The sequence below is a fragment of the Chiloscyllium plagiosum genome, chromosome 11, assembly GCF_004010195.1.
Source record: "Chiloscyllium plagiosum isolate BGI_BamShark_2017 chromosome 11, ASM401019v2, whole genome shotgun sequence".
Classification (NCBI taxonomy): Eukaryota; Metazoa; Chordata; class Chondrichthyes; order Orectolobiformes; family Hemiscylliidae; genus Chiloscyllium; species Chiloscyllium plagiosum.
The window spans coordinates 44607344-44632017 of NC_057720.1; the positions used below are offsets into that span (position 1 = coordinate 44607344).

At 41.4% G+C, this 24674-nt stretch overlaps 1 protein-coding gene across 1 annotated transcript in view; it reads left to right on the forward strand.

The window, feature by feature from the left end:
• The window catches only part of agbl4 (AGBL carboxypeptidase 4), an 862393-nt gene that overhangs the window by 426315 nt on the left and 411404 nt on the right, over nucleotides 1-24674 (forward strand). The window lies entirely within an intron of this gene.

A 24674-nucleotide genomic window follows, 5' to 3' on the forward strand; every position in this document is an offset into this window, starting at 1 on the left:
CTCAGCCCACCTGGCACACCAGCCTCATTCCTGAAGAAGGGCTTATGCCCGAAACGTCGATTTTCCTGCTCCTCGGATGCTGCCTGGCCTGCTGTGCTTGTCCTTTATATTGTTAACCCACTGGTTAGAATATGGTTGGTGAAAGTTTGCAGCCTTTCACTAGCTGAGAGTGCAGATGGCCTTGTAGAAATCGCAGCAGATAAGAATCTCGATGGCATGGCTTGGGACTGCTTCATTCCCATGTAGGCACCTACAACCTAATTTGGATAGCAACATGCACTAGTAAGACCACTGGTGAGAACTTTAATGGTGTCATCCTGAAAGAAGGCAGTTAATTTATGATCTACAGTGCCACTGGCACTGTCTTCGCTTGGCCTTTCAGTAATTTTAGGTAAAAGTGAGGACTGCAGATGTTGGAATAAAGAGTCTACATTAGATTGGTGCTGGAAAAGCACAGCAGCATCCGAGGAGCAGCAAAATCAATGTTTCGGGCAGCATCCGAGGAGCAGCAAAATCAATGTTTCGGGCAAAAGCCTCTCATGAGGAATGAAGGGCTTTTGCCTGAAACATCGATTTTCCTGCTCCTCTGATGCTGCCTGACCGGCTGTGTTTTTCCAGCACCATTCTAATGTAGACTTTCAGTAATTTTAACAACTCTTAGTAGTACTGAAACTATGGTGCATGCCATCTTTGCCTCACTGTCGCAAAATTTGGTCCTATCTCTGCAAGGAGTAGTGGATGTAGCAATTATGGAGAAACAGAGTTCATATTATCGGCAAATGACCTAATATGCTTGATGCCATTTCACAATAGCAATTTGAAGTTGTGGATTTGTTCGCCGAGGTGGTGTGTTTTTCTGCAAAGGTTTCGTCGTCTCGCTAGGCGACATCATCAGTTTGTCTTTGGTAAGGTGTTGGTGATCTGTCCCACCTGGTATTTATATGTCTGTTTGTTGGTGCTTCCGGTTCTGTATCTGTGTGGTTTGTGTATGGGGTCCGTATTCAAACCACTTAGATACTGAACTAGAAGTACCAACAAACACAGACATATCAATACCAGGTGGGAAAGACTACTACCACCTTATCAAAGGCACACTGATGATGTCACCTAGCGAGACGACAAAACCTTTGCAGAAAATCACACCAGCTTGGAGAATAAATCCATAACCTCATCCACAACCCGAACTACAAATCCTCTCTAGAACTCTAATAGCAGTTTGATCAGAACAATATGTTACAGAAATTTTTGGACTGAATAAAGATTATTGACGTATGATAACTAAACATCTGTGAAAATTCAATGCAGAGCAGAAAACTATTTTTAATTTTCCAAACATTAATTAATTCTTTTTCCAAATGAGCAATCTGACCTTAACCAGTTCTCCCATAGAGTGTTACTTTAGATTAGTTTAATTACTTACAGCGTGGAAACAGGCCCTTCGACCCAACAAGTCCACACCGACCCTCCGAACAGCAACCCACCCAGACCCATTCCCCTACATTTACCCCTTCACCTAACACTATGGGCAATTTAGCATGGCCAATTCACCTAACCTGCACATCTTTGGACTGTGGGAGAAAACCGGAGCACCTGGAGGAAATCTATGCAGACACAGGGAGAATGTGCAAATTCCACACAATTACCTGAGGCAGGAATTGAACCCAGGTCTCTGGCGCTGTGAGATAGCAGTGCTAACCACTGTGCCACCGTGCTGCCCACTTTTTTATGGGAGATGGGTGTACTGTACAAGTGTTGCTGTACTTTGTTCCTTACAAATTCATGCTCCATCTAAGAATATTTTACAGCTGCACAGCTGACATCGAATATTGACAACATTATTTCACTACCACTGTATGTTTATTTTTATTTTAGATGAAATCAGTGAGGCTGTAGAACTACCTTTCTAAGGTTGTTCTCTTATTTTCTGATGGATTCCATTAAACAAACATTGGGCCTTGAATGGGAATCCTAACGTCTGTTTTAGGAACCCTTCCTCAAATTGTTCTGACAAGAATGGGACAGATATCCTGCTGCCTTACAGCTCCAGGGACCCGGTTCAATTCCAACTTTGGGTGTCTGTGTGGAGTTAGCATGTTCTCCCTGTGTTTGCATGGGTTTCTTTGAGTACTCTGGCTTCCTTTCACAGTCCAAAGATGTCAGCTATGTTGGTTGAATGCGGCGTTATGGGAATAGGGTAGGAAGTTGTGTGGGATGCTCTGCGGAGGGTCAGTGTAGACTCAATTGGCCAAATGACCTCTTTCTGCACTGTAGAGATTCTTTTGATCTATAGTAACTGAGTCAAAAACTGTGATAGCAGAATTCTTATACAGAGCAAAATATGTTAAGTGTTAAGCCTGCACTGTCACTAATTCTAAGACCAGAAAACGGTTTGCAAGTGAGATGCGCTTGGGGAATTCTCTGTCTACCCACCTGGTCCCCTATTTCAGTCTGGCAGTCAGCTACTCCCTCTCCATCTGTATTTGCTTAAGCCGCAGGGTAACCACACCCTGAAACATACTATCCACTACACTTGAGTGCTCCCAATACAGTTGAAAACCTGGCGCTGGAGCTGCTCCAGCCAGAAGTACGCCATGTACAAATGGTCATCCAGACTGCCAGGAGTATCAAGGATTTCCCATAAAGTGCAAATCATAGCCGGAGCTCCCTGCACGTGTCTAGTAAATAGAATATGGACCTTTGCTTTTGTATTACTCTTATGCCCATTTAAGTATAGACACAAAAAATCTTAATCTCCCTAAAACCACTCAGGTGCACTGCCAGCTTTCTGTTTCTCTGCAAGGGTCCTCACTTCACCTGCTCCATTTACTGATACTACTGTCACAGGATCCTCACATCACTCACTCCTCTTTCCTTGTTAGTTCTGTACTAGGGGCCTCACCTCCTTCCAAACTGTAATCAGTGAGTCTTTGTGAGAAAGACGTGTGTGTTTTTAAACTGGTGAGTTTGTGGATGATTTTGATAACTAAATGCAGACTTTTCATGTATTTAAACAAATAAAAAGGATTGTTTATTTCAGTTCTCACACTGAAAACAGATGCTATTGTCACAATGACAAAACAGTTTAAAATTAATGTGGTTGTCTTGCTTTGGGTGATATATATTATAGGCCTGACCCTGATGGAACATTGTCTTCATACCTAAATTGCAGTTTAAGTGATTTAATAACCAATATTGTCAAGGCTGTTTGAAGGATTTTCTCAAAACCACAGACTTTCAGGCAAAGTCAGGTTCCCTGTAATTTTGTAACCACAGTGTCAATTTGCTGTTTCGGTGGACCCATAAAGGAACAAGCTTGGAGATCCTATATTATAGCTGTCAGATCTTTCTCAAAATAGATGCTGTTGCTTTTCTATGTCTCTTTCTGCAGACAGAATTTCTTATTGAAGGATTCAAAAGAAAAAGCATGGCTACTCCATCATGTGAATGAGGATTACAGAATCACAGAATTATTATGATGCAAGAGACCATTTAGCTCATCGTGTCCACACCCTCTCTGAGAACATTTCCTGCCTTTTCTCAGTAACATTGCACATTGTTTCTATTTAATCATCCAATGGCCTCTTGAATGCCTCATATGAAATTTCATCCACCACACTTCCAGGCTACGCATTCTAGACACTAGCGGCACATGAATAAAAAGAAATTTCTCACCCCACACTCTTTCTTTTGCAAAATTCTTCAAATCAGGTTCTGAATCCTGTTACTACCAGGAGTAGTCCCACCCTATCTACCCTGTCCCGACCCTTCATGATTGTGGAAAAGTCTATTAGATCTCCTCTTTCACCTTATCCTCTCCAAGATTAAAAGTCCAAACTTCTCCGATCTATCTACATAACTGAAGGTTTTTGTCTCTGGAGCCATTCTCATAAATCTCTTCTGCACTGTTTCCAACACATTCACTTGCTCTCTAAAGTATCACATTTGCAACTATGCACAATACTCCAGTTAGTGTCCTATATAAGTTTAGCATAATCTTCCTGCTCTTGTACTTTATTAATAAAGCCTAGAATGATGTATGCTTTATCATGAGTTCTCTGTACTTGATTTGTCACCTTTAATGACTTATGCCCATATACACTCAGGTCTCAGTTGTTGTGCATCCTTCAGAGTAGTATCCTTTATTTAATACTGTCCCTCCATGTTCTTTATACCAATCTGTATTACCTCAAACTTCTCTGTTATGAATTTCATCTGCATCATGACCACCAACTCTATCAGCTTGGCAATGTTCTTTTGAAATTTGACAATATCCTCACAGTTTATAAGTCACCAAGTTTGTATTGTCTGCAGTCTTTGATATTGTCCCTGTACATCAAGATCTAGATCATGTCTCTATGTATACCAGAGAAAGCCAGGCTTCTCACATTGACCCTCTTAATGAACCCTATAAGAAACCTGACTCTGTCCTGAAAAAAATCCATTCGCCATTATTCTTTGTTTCATATTCCCAGGTCAATTTTGTTTCCACTTTGCTACTGTCCCCTTTTATTCCATGAGCTATAACTTTTAATACACGTTTACTGTTTGGCAATGTATTGAATACCTTTAGGGTATCCATTTTGTTTTCTGTGACAGTGCTCAGGGTTGAGGATGACTTACCTTCCCTCAGAGGAGAGGCATGGGTTCTATGGTGACTGAATATTCCAACCCTGGATCCACAGACTCTACCACAGGTAGGGCAAGTGGTGTTTGAGGAGATGGGTGGGTGGGACCCTCTGGATTCTTATGGGACCCTCTAGATTCTGCACACTCTTTCTGTTCCTTGTGTTTGGCCTTCAATACTCCATTCAGTGACATTCAAAATGATTAACTCTTTTGCGATTCTTCTTTTCCAGTTTGATCTAGGGGAAGCCTAGGGTCAATGGGGATGACGCATTTATTTAGGAAGGATGTCAGGGTGTCATTGTAATGCTTCTTCTGCCTTCCTAGTGATCACTTAGCATTGTGGAGCTCAGAATAGAGCATTTATTTAGGGAGTCTTGTGTCTGGCATTCAGACAATGAGGCCCACCCATGCCAGCAGGTCATGAATAACCAGTGCCTCAATACTGGAGATGTTGGCCAGTGAATTTGCAGGATTTGGCCAAGGCAACATTGGGGATAACTCTCCAAGGATTTGAGGTGCCTGCTGTACATGGTCCATGTTTTTGATGCATACAGGAGGTAGGGACCATGGCTGCTCTGTCCACCATGAGCTTGATGCTGGATTTGAGGTCTCAGAATTTGAACACTTTGTTCCTCAGGCATCTGAAGGCTTTACTGGTCCATTAGCGTTGATATTGGGTTTCATCATCAATGTCTGGTCACATTTTGAGGAAGCTCCCAAGGTATGGGAAATGATCCACATTGTCCAGGGGCTTGCCATGGATTTTGGTGATTGGGGTCAGTATTGGATGTTAGGAGCAGGCCAGTAGAGAGCTTTTATTTTCCAGATGTTTAGTCTGAGGGCCATTTTCTCATCTGCCTTGGTGAATGTGTTGACAATTGTTTGTACTTCAGCCCCTGAGTATGTTGTCACTTGGTATCATCTACATAGTTCAGCTTAGTTATAGAAGTTGGGGGAGTCTTAGTTTTGGTCTGGAGGCCAGTTTCCCCTCGTCCTGTAGGATTAGTTCCACTTTCGTAGGGAGCTTCATGGAAATAGGTTGGGATGTTGCAAGAAGGAAGTTGGAAGTAAGTGTTGATGCTTGACCCTAGTTTGCACGTAGTGGGTATGTGGTGGATCTGTTGGTGAGGATCATGGTTCGCATGTCTTCGTGAAGCAGGTGGAGGAGAATGGTTATGAGTTTCTGTGGACAGCAGAATTGGAGCAAATACTCCACAACTCCTCACTGTTAACAGAGTAGAAGATCTTTGAGAGATTGATGAAGACCAGACTGTTCCATGCACTTATCTTGATTTTGTTGCGCAGTAAAAAATATGTCTATTATGCCTCGATGGGTGGAAGCTGTACTTGGACTCAGGAAGGGGCTCTGCAGTCATTAGGAGGAGGTGATTGAGGAAAGTTCCTGCAGTGACATTTCCTGTGGCAGACTGTAGAGGAATCCCTCTTTAATTTCGACATTGGTCTTCTTTCTTGAGATTGGTCACAATTACAGTGTCTCTGAAATCTCCCAGCATGCTGTCTTCCTTCCAGACAAGGGGGACGGGTCATGAATTCATGTCAAGGGTGCATGTCCATCGTACTCTAGAACTTCAGTGAGTACCCCAATCTGCTGTCAATTTTCAGCTGTTGGATGGCTGTTTCAATCTTATGGCAGGTTGGCGGTACACTCAGATGATGACAGGTGGTGTATAGTGATATGGTGGTGAGAGTGCTTGCATCAAAGGCTGCATCTTGGTTGAAGAAATCCTCAAAGTACTCGTTCTTGCTGAAGTTGACTATGTCTTGATCTTTGATGAAGAATGCTCCATTTTTAGCTCTCAGTGGAGTAGGTCCCTGGGTACACGTACCTTAGATGACATTGATTTTGTTAAAATTTTGTATTAAGGTGGAGAGGGGTATAGTTGATTTTGAAACTAGAATCCTGAATCTAAATAAAGGAAGCTATAATGGTATGAGGCACAAGCTGGGTATGATAAACTGAGGAACATCACATAAAGTGATAATGGTGGATAGGGCAATGGCAAAAATTAAAATGGCGCGTGAAGAAACTGCACCAATTGTTGATTCCTGTCTGGCATAAAAATAAACAGGAAAGATGGCCCAAAAATGGTTGACAAGGGAAATTAGGGGTAGTTCAAGGAACAGGCATACAAATCGGCCAAAAAGATGATTGGATTGGAGGAGATTTAGATTTCAGTAGAAGACAAAGGTATTGGTTAAGAGGAGGGAAAATAGAGTATAAGAGTAAGTTTGCAGGGAACATACCAACTGATTGTAAAACTCTCTATAGGTATGTGAAGAGAAAGCGATTAGTGAAGATAAATGTAGGTCCTTTACAGTCAGAATCAGGGGAGGTTATAATGGGGAACAAAGAGATGGCAGACCAATGAAATACATATTTTGGTTCTGTATTCACAATGAGAGCACAAATAATATCCCAAAAATGTTAGGGATCCCAGGGTCTAGTGAAGGGGAGGAACTGGTGGAAATTGGTATTAGTGGGGATTTGGAGTTAATTTAAAACCCAATAATCTAGATCCTAAAGTACTTAAGGAAGTGAAATAGTGGATGCGTTAGTGATCATCTTTCAAGATTGTATGGACTCTGGAACAGCTCCTCAGGATTGGAGGTTAACTAATGTAACCCCACAATTTAGAAAAGGAGGTGGGGAGAAAACAGGGAACTCAGACACCAGTTAGGCTGAGTGCGGAAATGTGAGAGTTCATTATAAAAAAATTAAATAGCAGAGCACTTGAAAAACAGAGGCAGAATTGAACAGAGTCAGCATGGATTTATGAAAGGGAAATCATGCTTACACATTTACTGGATTATTTGAAGAGGTGAACTAGTAGAGTTAATAAGGGAAAGCCAGTGATTGTAATTTACTTCGACTTTCAGAGCCTTTTGATAAGGGCCCACATAAATGATTAGCATGTAAAATAAAAACACATGGGTTGGGGATAGTCTTTAGACTATGATCCCTGGTTCAGGACTCCCTGATCATCAGGACCATCGTGCCACTGAAAATGGTTGAGGCCAAGACTTTTAATGTTTCTATGTCTTACTTTGCTGGGTAATACACTCCCATATTCTGCCTGCAAGGACCACATTCATTGCAAAGTTACAATGATCCAGATTTTTTTTTTGTCAGTGAAGATATTCACCAAATAAACTAGCACACAGAAATACAATTTAAAATAAAATATCACTTCAAAGGTATTTTTCCAAGGAGGAACAAGAAATAAAAGCTGCCAACTTGTGCACTGCTCTTGATTTATGTAGCAACAGCTAGAAAATAAAAGTGTAGCTCAGCAAAAGTTTTGAACAAATTTGTTTTTGACTTATTTTCTGTAATTATTTTTTAGAAAGTATTCTTGGGCATGTGGAAGTTGAGCCACTGTTGGCTGAGCCACTGTTGATTGCCCATCCCGAATTGCCTTTGAGGCTGCCTTTTTGAACCATATCAGACCACATAGTGTAGGTACTTCCACAATACGGTTCTGAGATTTCCAGGATTTTGTCCCCAAAATGGTGAAGGAATGACGATGTAGCTCCAAGTCAGGGTGATATATGGCTTGGGGGGGTCTTGCAGGTTGTGGTGTTCTCCTGCATCTGCTAACCTTGTCCTTCAGGGTGGTAGGGACAACAGGTTTGGAAACTGTTGTCGAAGGAGTCTTGGTGAGTTGTATCACTCAGATATCTTATATCTTATATCTGAGTGATGCAAACTGCTGCTTTTGCACATCAGTGTTGAAGGGAGTGTATGCTATGGAGGTGGATGTGATGCAATCTTTGTCCTGGGTAGTATCAAGTGTCTTGAATGTTTTTGGAGTTGCACTCATTTAGACAAGTGGAGAGTATTCCATCACACTCCAACTTCTGCCTAGTCGTAACCAACTGGCTTTGGGGAATTAGGACGTTGGTCGCTTGCTGCAGAATTTCCGATCTCTGACCTACTACAACATTTTTATGGTTGTCCACTTTGATTTTCTGATCAATGATAGCCCCAACCCCTAAATCTTGTTAATATGGGATTCGGCAATGGCAATGCCATTGAATGTCGTGGGAAGGGGTTTGATTCTCTCATGCTGAAGTACATCATTGCCTTATATTTGTGTGCTGTGCCTTTTAGCAAAAAATAAAATTATTGAAGAAATTATCGAGCTCTACCGAAGTAGCTATGTTTACTTTTGGCTTTGCAATTTATATTAAAAAGTATTACTTTTAACAGACGTTTTTTAAAAAAAGCCTTAATTGGCCTAATTTCTATCTAACAATACTGAGATCTTCTGTCTTCAAATGAGAGCTACACACCAATTTGCCTTATTGTTTTGTTGCGGGAGTATCACCCTGTGTTCATATTTTATTAATTAAATAATGATGACAATGAGAAATAGAACTTGCTATTTAAACATAAGAAGGGTAAGCATTTTGATGAGTGTGCCTGTTTTAAAAAAGGCTCAGGTCAGATTTATAGCATTCATCTTTGTTAGAGATAATTTTTTATCCAGTTACTAAATATTAAAAATTATGTTATAATGAACCTGTAACAAATCTGGACATATTATTATTGAAAATGTTTGTAAAGATTCTCTATGTCAAATATGACAACTTATACACATGCAATGTTTGCAAATGTAGTTCAACATATTGGAGTAGATGTTTTGGATGCAAGGTGACAGATGCTGAGGAGCAACAAATAGATTAACTACACTATAGGTGAGGCTACAAATCTTAGTGAGGTAAACTAATTATGCATACACATTAGGTAAATGAAAGAAGACAAGTTAAATTCTATTTCAGGAAATTGAATTGAGGAACATTAATTTTAATTATTTAAATAGACTATTTCTTTCATTAGAATGGTTTGCCAGTATCTTTGTAGTATTATGTGTCTTTTTTTTTAATGTTCGTGTCCACCAATGTCTTGTAGTGATTACCTGTTGGATATTTTTATGTGATCCATCTAAATTGTACACCTCATTATTTATTTATTTATTTATTTATTTATTTATTTATTTATTTATATTCATTCATGGGATGTGGACATGATTGGTTAGGGCAGTATAAGGCCCTTCATTAATTGGACTGGAGCTGAAAGTGGTGGATTGCCATCTTAAACAATTGTAGCACTTAATGTGTAGGGGCACCTAGAGTGTACTTAGGAAAGAAGTTCCAGCATTTTAACTCAGCAATAGAGAATGAATGGTAATATAGTTCCAAGTCTGGATGGTGTATGTCTCAGAAGGGAACTTGCTCCACTTGGGGGAGATAGTGTTCCCATGCATCTGCTGTCCTTAAAGAAAATCAAAAAGTGCCAGAGAAACTTAGCAAGTCTGGAAGCATTTATGGAGAAAGAAACAGAGTTATCATTTCAAGTCCAATGTGACTATTCTTCTCCAGCATAAATTGTGTAGTGATTGGAATCAGGTCAGCCCAGAGAGGCCTCATAGAATATGGATTACCTGACTGGGGCTGTTAATCTGGTCCAATCAGGGAGCCTTGAATGACAGATAAAAACAGAAATGTCGCCACTCGGGTGTTTTCCTATCTTCCAGGTGGTGGAAATTGAATAGAGATTTGTGCACTTTGTGTCTTTCACTGTGTCTCACACCTGCACACACACACCATGGGTGCTGGGGAAAAAAATAAGCACTACCGCAGTTAGGCGGTAGTGTAGGGGTATAAAAGAAATAAACAGGAGATTTAAAAAATACACAGAAATGTCGCCACTTGGGTGTTTTCCTATCTTCCTGGTGGTAGAAATTGAATAAAGATTCGTACACCTTGTGTCTCTCACTGTGTCTCACACCTGCACACACACACCATGGGTGCTGGGGAAAAAAATAAGCACTACCGCAGTGTGGGGGTTATATAAAAAAAAACCAGGGAGGAGAAAAAAGAAAAAAACCCAAAAAAAAAGCAATGTTAAGGGCACTGCTTGTCACTGGCCACTCGGGTGTTTTCCTTTCGAGAGCTGGATCAGTATGAGTGTGTGCATGTGCAAGGACTCTCCTCCTTGAAGAAAAAAGAAAAAAAAACAGAAATGTCAGACGTTCTGTTAACTCTGAGAGTTGGCTTGGAGAGAGCTGGATTAGTATCCAGGACTTTGCATGTGTAAATAAAAGGTGATTTGGTGATGGGATTCCGGCCTCTGTGGAGTTATTTCACTGGTGATGAAAGTAAAGAATGCTCTTGAAGAAATTTGCTCATGACTGTTGTCTTTGAATTGGGGTAAACATTTCTGGAATCATGCTATTATTTGGGAAGCTTAACTCATTTGACCCTGCCATCAAGACTGGGCCCAGTGTGTAGAAAGAATGTATTACTTTTTCTGGTCACATGACATTTCGGTAGGTGAAAAGCAACAAGTAATTCTCCTGACAGCTTGGGGACCCACAGCCTTTTTTGGTTATTAGGTGTCTAACTTTCCCTGAGACACCAGACACTAAGACCTTTCAAGAGTTGATGGATCAATTAAGGAATATTTCGTTTCCAAGCCTCCTCTGATTTTGAGACACCATTGGTTTTACTAGTCAATGCAAGAATCAGGGGAACCTGTATTGGGATTTTTGACGAGGTTAAGATGGCTGGCAGAAGCATGTGATTTTGGTTTAACCCTTAATGAGAATGCTGTGGGACTCTTCGGCATGTGGGATTAATGATGTGACCATCTAAAACTGCCTACTAGCTGAAGCCCAACTGGACTTCAAACAGACACGATAAATGGCTTCATCTTTGGAAAATGAAGCAAGTGGAGCATATGAGTTGCAGGGTATTCTGATGGAAGTCAACACTCTCACCAGTCCAATTGAGCTTGAAAAACACCACTTGTGTGAAGTCAATTACATAGCTTTGCTGAGGACATATCTTGAACAGATGGACTCTCGATTAGCCCACAGCAAAATCCCAAAATAAAGTCAAGCCTCATCCAAATACTTAAAATATTCTTTAGGGTCCAGTCCAGCAAGCATTTTGTAGTTGCTGCTGGTATGTACACTTGAGACAGGAAAAGTGTCCCACTAGAACTAAATTGAGTAAGAGAACTCATAGGCTGGTATCCAGGGGAGTGCACACCGTAGAAAGTCCACCTACGTCTGGTTTGGAACAGATAAATTGCTCAGCAATATCCAAATCAAACCTAATCAAAGTAAACATCTGGTTAAATAGTCACACAGTTCTAATAGAGATCAATACCAGTGCAGCTGTTTCAGTGACCGCAGAATCTGCCTTTAACAAAATTTGGAGAAAGTGAGGACTGCATATGCTGGAGACCAGAGTTGAAAAATGTGGTGCTGGAAAAACACAGCAGGCCAGGCAGCATCCGAAGAGCAGGAGAACCGACGTTTCGGGCATAAGCCCTTTTTCAAAATTCGCTCTAGACTCCGATCTTTAAGCATGTGCAAGACCTTAGCTAGACTGAGAACCTGTACTGGAGAACCTTTACAGATTAAGGGTACACCTTGGTTCCGGTCTCTTATGAGAAGCAGCTAGTTCAGTTACAACTAATTGTAGTAAAAGGCTCCGGCCCAAGCTTGATGGGGCGAAATTGGTTGAGAGAGATTCACCTAAATTGGCTTAATATTATTTTGATGAGAAAATGGCTGCCCAAAATGAAGTCCTTATTAAATGCACAGAAGATTTTCAGGAGAGTCTAGGGATTATCAAAGGATCCGAGGCCACCTTGAATGTTGAACAGGAAACCATTTCACTATAACGCAAGGCCCACTCACCCTTTTGGCTAAAAGTAGAAGGAGAAATCAGACGGCTGCAAAATGAAGGTATCATTAAACCTTGCAGAATGGTCAGCACTGGTCTACTGATTGTGAAGCCAGACGGGTCGATTCAACATTGTGGGGATTTTAACCAAATGGTAAATCGCTTTTTGCAGCTGGATAAATACTTACATTGACCATTAATATGCGAAACTGGAAAGATGGGGTGGCTGTCCTTCATGAAACTGGATATAAGCAATGTGTACTTGCGATTGCAGTTAGGTGAGGATTCCCAGAAGTGTGTTACAATTGATACCCATAAGGGTTTGTACCAATACATGAGATTGCCATTTGGGGTAATATCAGCCTGTGCATGTTTGTAAAGGACGAGGGAGAACATTTTACAAGGTCTACCCCAGGTCGCCATTTATCTAGATGACCTACTAATAACAAGGAAGACCAATAAGGAGCTCTTTGAGAACTTGGACATAAACATGTCTTTCATTGGGCGCACACCTTAAAAGGGAAAAATGTGTGTTCCAGGTATATCAAGTGACACACTTGGGCTACACCAGTTGGAAGATAAAGTAAGGGTGGTTAAAGGTGCCCCAAGCCCCGACAGCAGTAGCAAAGGTTAGGTCTTACCTTGGGCTTATGAACTATTACAGAAATTTCGTACATAACCTGCTCTCCATTCTGGCACCTTTGCATTAACACTATGATAGCAAGTAAGATTTGGCATTGATATGTGATACTTTCCCATATGGCATTAGGGTAGTATTAGCTCATAGGTGGCCCAATGGAGAGGAATGTCCAATAAAATATGCATCCAGGACTTTGGCTAATGCAGAGTGTAAATAAGCCAGCTAGAGAAGGAAGATTTGGCAGTCTTATTTGGAGTCAGAAAGTTCCACCAATGCCTTTACAGATGTAAATTTGTAATAATAATGGACTACAAGTTCCTGCTAAGTCTACTTAAAGAGGACAAGGCAGTGCTGCCCATAGCTCAGGCTGAATTTAGCAGTGGATTCTCATACTAAGTGTGTGTAATTACAAGTTGGAACACCGTCTGGGAGGCCAAATAGCAAATGTGGATGCATTGAGCCACCTCCCTCTGGCAGATGCACCACTAGTGGTACTGCCACTGGAAGGGCACATAATGGTTTTAAATTTTCTGGACACTTCCAGTCACAGCTGTTATGGACCAGCCAGGCTCCCTCAAAACATTTCAAGAAAGTAGCCCAGACCCTAACTTTGTTAGTTGTTTTAAGCAGGGGTAACACAGTTATCCCAGAAGTGATGTAGCTGGTCAAACCACTTAGTTTTAAACAAAACAGAATTTATTTACGAAGATTACTGAATGAAACACAAACAAAAGAGAACAGAATAGTGAATAACTTAACCTATCTAAAAACCCAACAGATCATCCCAACTTATTAATGCTGTTCCGAATACTTGTAACAATCCCCATAAACACCCTTGGCACGAAAGGTAAAATCAAACACAGGAGAAATGCCAGACAGAGTATCAGCCTGGACCTGCTTCTTTCAGGGAATAGCCAGACTAAACCAAAAACCAAATCAAACCAGAGAAAATCTGAGCTGGGAGAACTGGCCACTCCCCTTTCATTGTACAAGTGTTTTTTTTAACTTGAAAGCCTTCTACCTGAAGCAGTATCTGTTAGCTATAATCAAATTGGCCCTAAACTGCTTCAATCCCAGACTGTTCGGAGTATGTGTCTTTTACGACCTCTCTGAAAAAAATGCCAAGGACAATATAACCTTGTTAAAGGAGCAGCATTGTCACACAGTTGACAATATTAGACTTTGGACTCAGAAAGATCTGGTCCTGGTGACACTGAAATGGCTGGTGATGACACAGAAAGATCATCATTGGCAGACTTGAAACCTTTCTTGACCCAGAGAGACCAGATTACAGTAGAGGATGGCATATTATTATGGGGAGCAAGAGTGATTGTCCTGAGCAAGGGTTGCAGCCAGATACTGGTTACATTCCACCAGTTTCCAAAATGAAGATGTTGGGAGAAATTATGTCTGGTGGCCAGGATTGGATGCAGACATAGCTGCATTCGTGGGGCAGTGACCAGAGTGCCAAAAAGGACAAAGATTACCACCAGCAGCTCCCCCATATTTGTGGGAATGGCTGGTAAACACAGGACTCGGTTACACGTCAACAATATAGGTCATTTTGATGGTCTCAACATTCTTAGTCTTTGTGGATGCCCACTCACAGTGACTGGACGTGCATAGAGTTAATTCATCAAACATGGGGACAATGGTAGAAACATTATGTGGATCTTTTTCAATACACAGACTCCCAGAAGTTTTGGTCACAGATAACGGACCATTGTTTACCAGCAGGGAATTTGATAATTACTAAAGTCAAATGATATTCAACATATAAGCTCAGCTCAAGACCATCTATCATCCAATCGTCTGACAGAAAGGGCAGTCCAAACTTTGAAGCAGGATTAAAGAAACAGCCTACAGCTTCACTAGATATAAAACTGTCCTGGCTCCTATTTGATTATAGGACTACCCCTCATGCAACAATAGCAATAGCTCAAGCAGAGTTGCTAATGGGGAGAGCACTCCACACCACGTTACATATGATCTTCTCAGACCTGGGGGGGGGGGGGGGGGGGGGGGAGAGTGAAACAGCATCAGAAATGCCAATGCTGGACACAAGATGCTGCTAATCAAGAGAGGCAGTTTACTTCAGAGGCAAAGTTTGATGTAGGAAATATCTGTGCATTGGTAAGAGGCATGATTGATGTGAGGAAAGGTCCAGTGATGTATAAAGTTCAGATTGGTGCAATGGTTCTGAACAGATGTGGACCATATGAAAACTGCAAAGCCGCAAATGGTGCAGGAACAAAATGTGCCATGCTCCTCAATAACCATTCCAACTGTTGTGGAACCTGCAGTGTCTCTCTCTCCATCAAGTGTTGAATTTATCTCAGAATCTGAGATGACAGATATTGCAGTCTTGACATCATGCTGCCTCAAGAAGAGAATTCATTTCTTCCAAGATGCTCTGGGTGCAAGAGGTGATCTACTGTGCATTTCATACTGCCCATATCTGAAGCAGAGTTGGATCAGTGTCAAGGATTTTCCACGCGTAAATAAAATGTGACTTGATGAGGGATACCAGCCTCTGTGGAGTTACCACAGAATTCAGAGTTCTGGCCTGCTCCTGTAGTCACAGTATTTATATGCTGGTTCAAGTCAGTTTCTGGTCAATAGTGATCAGTGGATTGCTAATAGTGGAGGGTTCCTTGAACATCAAGGGATAATGGTTAGATTATCATGTGGTAGAGATGGCCATTGCCTGATACTTGTGCAGTGTGAATGTTATCATTTATCAGTCCATGCCTGGATGTTGTCCATGTCTTGTTTCATATAGTTAAACATCACACAATACCACGTTATATTCCAACAGATTTGTTTGGAGGCACTAACTTTCGAAGTGCTGCTTCTTCAGGTGGTTGTAGAGCACGAGCATAAGACACAGAATTTATCACAAAAGTTTACAGTGTCATGCAGCTGAAATATATTAAACAAACTTAGATTAAGTTTTTCATCTTTTAGAATGGTTTTGCTAGTTTCAGTTCATTGATATGTAAATCCCAGAATTCCTTTTGAGTCAAATTCTCAAGATAACTTCAGTCTTTCTAACAAAATGTGTCATCTCAGCTCAGACAATGCATTAAAGGTCTGAGGTTAAAGTCTATCTGTGTAGCCATCTTGAGTCAGACTGGTTCTATTTCTAATTTCTAAAGTGGAATTTATAATATCTCTTATGGATTGACTGTAGGTTATGCATTTTTTGAGAAAAATGAAGTATACTTCTGCAAATACAGATTCACCCCATAAACTTATATGTGTGGGCGTCCAGGAGAGAGAGAGTGGGATGCTGGCGTAGAGTGCTGACATGTCCATTATGACAAGGTATGTTACCGGTTCGACTGGTCCATGGTTGCTGAAAGAAATATTCTTAGAACAAGTTTCAGAACTGTTCATTTTGTTTGTTTTTCATTTATTTCCAAGACAAGGACAAATAGTCTTTGATTGTATGACGCAAGTAGGGAAGATGTGTTAGGTAGGCTAGAGGTTATTACGGTGGACAATTCCCCAGGACTGGATAGGATCTATTCAAGGTTGCTGATATCTTTGTAGCATCCTTAAACACAGGTGAGATGCCGGAGGGTTGCTCATGTTGTCCACCTGTCCGGGTAACTACAGACCAGTGAGCTTGACGTCAGTGGTGGGAAAGTTGCTGGAGAAGGTACTGAGGGATAGGATCTGTTTATATTTGGAAAAGAATGGACTTATCAGTGATAGGCAATATGGTTTTGTGCAAGGGAGATCGTGCCTTACCAACTTAATAGAGTTCTTTGAGGAAGTGACCAAGTTGATAGACGAAGGAAGGGTTGCAGATATCTTATACATGGACTTTATTAAGGCGTTTGGTAAAGTTTCCCATGGTAAACTAATGGAGAAAGTGAAGTCACATGGTGTGCAGAGTGTTCTAGCTAGGTAGATAAAGAACTGGTTGAGCAACAGGAGACAGAGAATAGTAGTTGAAGGGAATTTCTCGAAATGGAGAAAGGTGACCAGTGGTGTTCCACAGGGATCAGTGCTGGGGCCACTGTTGTTTGTGATATACATAAATGATCTGGAAGAGGGCACTATTGGTATGACCAGCAAGTTTGCAGATGCCGCGAAGATTGGTAGAGTAGCAGAAAGCATAAGGGATTGTCAAAGAATACAGGAGAATATAGATAGACTGGAGAGTTGGGCGGAGAAGTGGCAGATGGAGTTCAATACAGTCAAATGTGAGGTGATGCATTTGGAACTCTAACTCTGGAGCAAATTATTCAGTAAATGGAAGAGGCTTGGGAAAAGTTGATGAGCAGAGAGATCTGGGAGTTCAGGTCCATTGTACCTGAAGGTTGCTGCACAGATGGATAGAGTGGTCAAGAAGGCATATGGTATGCTTGTCTTCATCGGACAGGGTATTGAGTATAAGAGCTGGCAGATCATGTTAAAATTGTACAAGACATTGGTTCGGCCGCATTTAGAATGCTGTGTACAGTTCTGGTTGCCACATTACCAAAAGGATGTGGATGCTCTGGAGAGGGTGCAGAGAAGGTTGCCTGGTATGTAAGGTTCTAGCTATGAAGAGAGGTTAAGTAGGTTAGGATTGTTTTCATTAGAAGAAAAGGAGATTGAGGAGGGACCTGACTGAGGTCTACAAATTCATGGTGTATAGTTAGGGTAGATAGAGATAAGCTTTTTCCTTGGGTGAAGGATTCAATAACGAGAAGTCACTCTTTCAGGGTGAGGGGTGAAAAGTTTAACGGGGTCACACACAGCAAGTAATTTACACAGAGGGTGGTGGGTGTTTGAAATGCGTTGCTAGCAGAGGTAGTAGTGGCAGGCACGGTAGATTCATTTAAGATGCATCTGGACAGAGTAGGTGGGGAGCAGAGAGATACAGATGCTTAGGAATTGGGCGACAGGTTTAGACAGCATATTTGGATCAGCTCAGGTTTGGAGGGCTGAAGTACCTGCTCCTGGGCTTTAAATTTTCTTTGTTCTTTGTTCTTGATAAGGAAATGTCATGAGCCCTCAACTCAAAATTATTTAAAGTTATACACTATCATCAACAACACAATTCATTTAAAGCTAAAGATCTATTTTAATTAGGTGTATGAAGGTTTTGCCTAAGGACAGACAGTTGAACAATTTTTAAAAAACTGCCAGTAAATGAATGCATCTTCTTTGAAGAAATATTCATTGTATATTAATTTTCACTTGTGTTAAACGTACATGAAGTTTGGATGGTTATCCTGGAGCAAAAGATGTTGAAGGAGAGCTATTAGAGGTGTACAAGATTATAACACATTCTAATAAGGTGGCTGAAATAAACTTGTTCCTATTAGATGCAGGTGCAAAGTCCAGAGGACTTAGTTTTAAGGATTTGCCAAGTAGTTTGCAGGGGATGTTTTGATAAAAATTCTTAAGCAGTAAGTGGTGATGATCTGAAACTCATTGCCTGCAAGTGTGAGGAAAGCAGAGATGATCAATAATTTCAACAAGATATTGGACTGGTTTTTGAATGAAACAAACCTGCAGGGCTGTGGGAACACAGCTGAGAAATGGAACTGATTGGATTTCTCTATCAAGGAGACTGTCACAGACTCAATCAGCTAAATGGCTTCCTTTTGTGCCAAAATAAATTACTGATTTGAAGTAGTGTGATGATGTTTGTTATATAAAGCGTTTTTTTCACAGTAAAAAAATGCTAACAACTGTTTGAACTTTGGATAATTTCAAAGTGGTCACTGACTGTGTTACCAATGGATATTTTGTCCTGTAGAACTCCTATAGAATCAAATTAGATGATATCTAAGAATGCATGTTCAGATAGAAAGGTGATATGTGTAATATTTTCATCCAGACATTAGATGAGAAACCAAGAGCTTCACATTGAATAAATGCCATGCTGAGTTTTAGCTTGTATCAAACACACTGTAATATAATGACAAATGTGCAAAGAATAGTTCCTAACAGTAATGAGAGATATAGGAAAATATATTTGGAATTAAGGGTGAGATTCATTAACCCACAAATGGAAAACAAGTTCTAGTAAGCTGTATTTCTGGAACCATTTGGTTAGATCAAGTTTACCTTGTCTATGGTGTTAGGATCTCAACAGACACTGGAAACACTTACAAAGAAATCTGAACTTTCAGTGAATAGCTGAGAGAAGATTTCACATTTTAAGATGTTCAAGGTGTATTTTGTCATTGCTTACTGCAAGCATTCGCTTAGTAGGTTACTTATACTTTAAATGACAGATCAGAATATCTAATTTCTTACTTGTCTAACTGAAAAAATACATTTCTCCATTCTACATTCTGCCAGTGTAAATGCCAACATTTCTCTCCAATAGTTCATGTTCACTCTCGCTCTGTTATTGTATCCACCACTCACCCTGATCCACCCAAAACTGCAACAGCACTAACCCAGCAGACACTCTGTATTGGGGAGAAAGTGAGGTCTGCAGATGCTGGAGATCAGAGCTGGAAATGTGTTGCTGGAAAAGCGCAGCAGGTCAGGCAGCATCCAGGGAACAGGAGAATCGACGTTTCGGGCATAAGCCCTTCTTCAGGAAAGGGCTTATGCCCGAAACCTCGATTCTCCTGTTCCCTGGATGCTGCCTGACCTGCTGCGCTTTTCCAGCAACACATTTCTAGCAGACACTCTGTATTGCCTACTCACGTGCTCCAACAGTGAGTTAGAAACTTCCACATTTGCAACAAAAGTAATGATTGTGCCACTCACTTTCATCTCTTGTAAAGGTGCCTATCATTCCAGGAAAAAATCAACCATAACAACTGCAGCCTCATAGTGCCAGGAACTCGGTTACAATTCCTGCCTTGGTCAACTCTCTGTGTGGAGTTTGCACATTGTCCCCATGTCTCCGTGGGTTTCCTCTGGGTGCTCCAGTTTCCTCCCACAATCCAAAGATGTGCAGGCCAGGTGAATTGGCCATGCTAAATTGCCCATAGTGTCAGGGGTAAATGTAAGATAGCGGAATGGATCTGGGTGGGTTACTCTTCGGAGGGTTGGTGTTTCCATACTGTAGGTAATCTAATTTAATCTGATTATAACAACGCAGATAGAGTCATAATGGATGATGCCTGTTATTCAGCTCCTCACTGGAGAGGGAGGGCAAAATTATGGTATTGAGTTTGAAGATCAAGCATGATCATACTGAATGGCAGAGCATGCTCAAGATGTTCTCCCCGTGTCAGCATGGGTTTCCTCCGGGTGCTCCAGTTTCCTCCCACAGTCCAAAGATATGCAGGTCAGGTGAATTGGCCATGCTAAATTGCCCGTAGTGTTAGGTAAGGGGTAAATGTAGGGGTATGGGTGGGTTACGCTTCGGCTGGTCGGTGTGGACTTGTTGGGCCGAAGGGCCTGTTTCCACACTGTAATGTAATGTAATCTAATCAAATGGCTTACCCCTGCTGCTGTCTTCTATGTTTTCTATATAGTGAATTTTGTTTCACCAAGAGGGTGATTGGTATCTGGAATGCATTATGTGAAAGGATAGTGGAGATAGAAACCTGAAGAAGTATTAAGATGTTCACTTGAAGCTACAGGTCAAGAAGTAGAAAGTAGGATTAAATTTCTCAAATAGTCATTCTGTGCTGTTATTTTCTATGATTCTATTTCGCATTACCATTTGAACTTAGAAACTATTTGTGGTGAATTCTCAGTATTCCATATTGTAGTGCAGCTTGAATCACATGTCGACAGATCCATGTGGGCAACAAACAAGATGGATGAAGTTTTAAGGCTTCTCTTGTGACGTGTTTGGGGGGGCAGGGTAGATTTTAATAAGGTGAGAATGTGAAGTGTGAGAATCCACCACCTTCTGAGGATGTCTTCCTTATCAAAATTAGGTCTGGGTCAGGAAGGTCCGTGGTTAGACTTCTCAACTAGCTGCAAATTTGAGACACTTTGACCAATTGATGACTACTTAAAGGTCCTCATTGTGCCACCTCTGGCATCAATTCAGTTGCAGATGGACTTTGAGTCATGCCGTGTGTATGGCAAGTAATTCACAGAAATTTACTTACTGTTCCCCTGGGATTGGGGGGGGTTTCCTCATTTGAAGGTGTTTAGTGCCTGGTTGAGGAACCCAGTACTGGGATTGGGAAGTTCACTGAGTATACCTCATGTCCTTAGTGCAAACCCTCCTCCACTGCAGCCATTACACTCAACAAGACCCCATCCATGATGATGGGGTCTGCAGATGCTGGAGATCAGAGCTGAAAATGTGTTGCTGGAAATGCGCAGCAGGTCAGGCAGCATCCAGGGAACAGGAGAATCGACGTTTCGGGCATAAGCCCTTCTTCAGGACTGAGGAAAGTTTGTCCAGCAGGCTGTCCTGAAGAAGGGCTAATGCCCGAAACGTCGATTCTCCTGTTCCCTGGATGCTGCCTGACCTGTTGCGCTTTTCCAGCAACACATTTTCAGCTCTGATCTCCAGCATCTGCAGACCTCACTTTCTCCTCAAAGATTTCAACCTACTGCAAATCCTCTTACAAGGATGCCTTCCTTGAAGAAGCTCTCTTCCTCCCTCTACTAAGATTTCAGTGAGTCCCTCTCTCACTGCACCCCGCAGGTCATCTCCTCTGATCTTAGCCTGCTGGACAAACTTTCCTCATTCCTGAAGAAGGGCTTATGCCCGAAACGTCGATTCTCCTGTTCCCTGGATGCTGCCTGACCTGCTGCGCTTTTCCAACAACACATTTTCAGCCCATCCATGATGATATCTTCTGGCTAGTGAGATGGCCAGATTCTTGAATCTGAGATGGTTCACCAATGGCCACTAAAACACCTGAAGGGCCTTCCCATTGGAGATAACAGGCGTCTCTTGCAGGCTCTGGAATGAATGACGATGAATAATGATATATTGTTATTTGCACTTTACAATGAACAACAGAGTAAAATATATGAAAAGCTTCAACTGTCACCACAATCTGGTGCCATTTTGAATACTTTAAGAATAAAAAGATAAAGTCGAAAGAGAGTCCATCTTCGTTTCACTGTCTCCACCATGAGTCCTGAGTCCTGAGCCCTGAGTGAGCTGAACAAGGACACTTGCGTTGTCACCCCTCTGCTGCCTGCGCCAGACCCACCCACATTGGAGTCGCCATTCTTCAAGCACCATCTCTTTGTTGCTGGGCTTAGCTTGCCAATAGGCCACTGATGCAGCACTCACTCTGCAACCTGGAGCCCCCAGCTTCGCTGCTGTCACTGCCGAGCTGATAACCAGGAGACCCCGGTTCCAGGCCGACCACAGCCAAGATCTGCCATCACCAGCTGATAACCAGGAATCCCTGCTGCGGGCCTACTGCAACCAGGCTGCTTCCTCAATAATGCTGGAATCCCCACTCTGAGCATACCACAAATAGGAGTCCTTGGTTCCTTTGAAGGCATAGTCGCGCTGATACCTGGAGTTCCTGCTCCGAGCAGACCACAACCAGGAGTTCCTGGTTCCACTGCCAGGCCACGCTGCTGCCTCACCAAAAGTGTCACTCTGGCAACCCTCCTCTGCACTGTCACCTTCTTGCCTGTCTTTGATGAGTAGCAGATAAAGTAAAAGAGAAAAAAGAACAAAGAAGACAAAAAAGTGTTAGGAAAGAAGGGAGGAAGCAGTCCGTCTGGAATGGTCGGGCCCAGAAGCCCAAACACTGTCTACCTTGCTGGTGTCACCATCTTGTCAGAGATGTTAGGAAAGACCTTTGTGCCTTACATTATCCCCCAAAATGAATTGTGACTGGGGTAAATCAATTTTGTTTTCAAAGCTGGGTCTGAAATTTAGCTATCACTACCTATAGGTTGATGAAAACAAATGCTGCATTAGATTTGTAATAAAGTTTACACTTTGCACGATCTAAAAATGTAAGCTTATTTGACATTCTACTGCCCTTATCCTAACTTGCAGCTATCATTTACCTGTCATTTCTATACTCACTAACTATGTTAGCTCCTAATCTGGTATTGTCTCATTTTTAAAAAACATCCACTTGTTTTTCAATCCTTCCTTTGCTCTCCTTATCTTTGTCAGCACTTTTAAATGTACAGACCTTCACTATGTTCCTCTAATTGTGGTCTGATCTTCATTACCAATGTTAATTGCTTCATCATCGGTGGTCATGTCTCCAGCTGTCTCAGTCCTAAATTCTGGAATTTCCTTACTAAATCTCTCCATCCCTCTAACTTTCTTTCCTTTTTTAAGGCACTTCTTAAAACCTAATTCTTGAAGCAAGATTTTGGTTCCTTATCCCAATAAATGACTTGATGGCAGTATACTCCTATCAAGTGTTAAAGACTCTTTAAAAATCCACATTGTTGTCGGAATATATGTTGCCTTATTGGTTTAAGGCAAATCAAACGGCTAATTTTCAACACAACTCAAAGACAAAGACAAAGACAAAGAAAATTTACAGCTCAGGAACAGGCCCTTCGGTCCTCCAAGCTTGAGCGGATCCTAATCCATTATCTAAACCTATCACCCAATTCCTAAGGATCTGTATCTCTCTGCTCCCCACCATCTCATGCATCTGTCCAGATGCAACTTCAATGAATCTACTGTGCCTGCCTCTACTACCTCTGCTGGCAATGTGTTCCAGGCACCTACCACCCTCTGTATAAAGTACTTGCCGCGTATATCCCCCTTAAACTTTTCACCTCTCATCTTGAACGCACGACCTCTCATTATTGACTCGCTCACCCTGGGACAAAGCTTATCTCTATCTACCCTGTCTATACACTTCATGATTTTGTAGACCTCAATCAAGTCCCTCCTCAATCTCCTTTTTTCTAATGAAAACAATCCTAACCTAATCAACCTCTCTTCATAGCTAGCACCTTCCATACCAGGCAACATCCTCGTAAACCTTCTCTGCACCTCCTCCAAAGCATCCACATCCTTTTGGTAATGTGGTGACCAGAACTGTATACAGTATTCTAAATGCGACATTCAAAGTAATACCATAAGCAGAGGTTAGTCTAACCGAAACTTTATTTAAGGTTGGAGGTGATTACAGAGAATGATTTAACATGCTTTTGTTAATTGAGGCTAGGAAAACATTTCCCGAGTTAAGTAAGGTAATTTAACAACTCAAACCGAAGTAGAGGCTGAAGGAGTTCTGGATTGTTAAATACAAAGTTCTGATAATGAAGAAATCCTCAGAGATCTGCAGATGAAGGATCTACATTTGTTCATCAGATAGTAGTACTGCCCAAATATTGTCAGGAGATGTTGGGCATAGCACAGAAAATTCTTTTGGCAGGACATATAGGAATGTAGAAAACTCAAATATCAATAAGTAGACATTCTATTTGATCAATACTTAATAAGGAAACAATGTAGTTTTGTAAAACATGCCATATATATTAGGTGGTTGAAAAACCTCAACATGCAGTCGAGAACATCCATACCAGTTTTGAAGAACCATTCAGTTAAGTGTAAGTAGGTTGTGAAGAAAATGCAGCAGGACAGAAATATATCCTTAGGGACATGACAGCCCAATTTCCAAAATGTATTCTTTGAAGGACAATTACAGCTAAGGTATTAGTAGAAAAATTAATTTACGGACTGCAAATTGTTATACAATCTGATCAAGGTTCTAAATTTATGTTCAATTTTTTTCAGGACATAAATCAGCAATTTGGGTCTAAAATAGTTGTTGTCTACTGCCCTTAATCTTCAAACGCAAGCAGT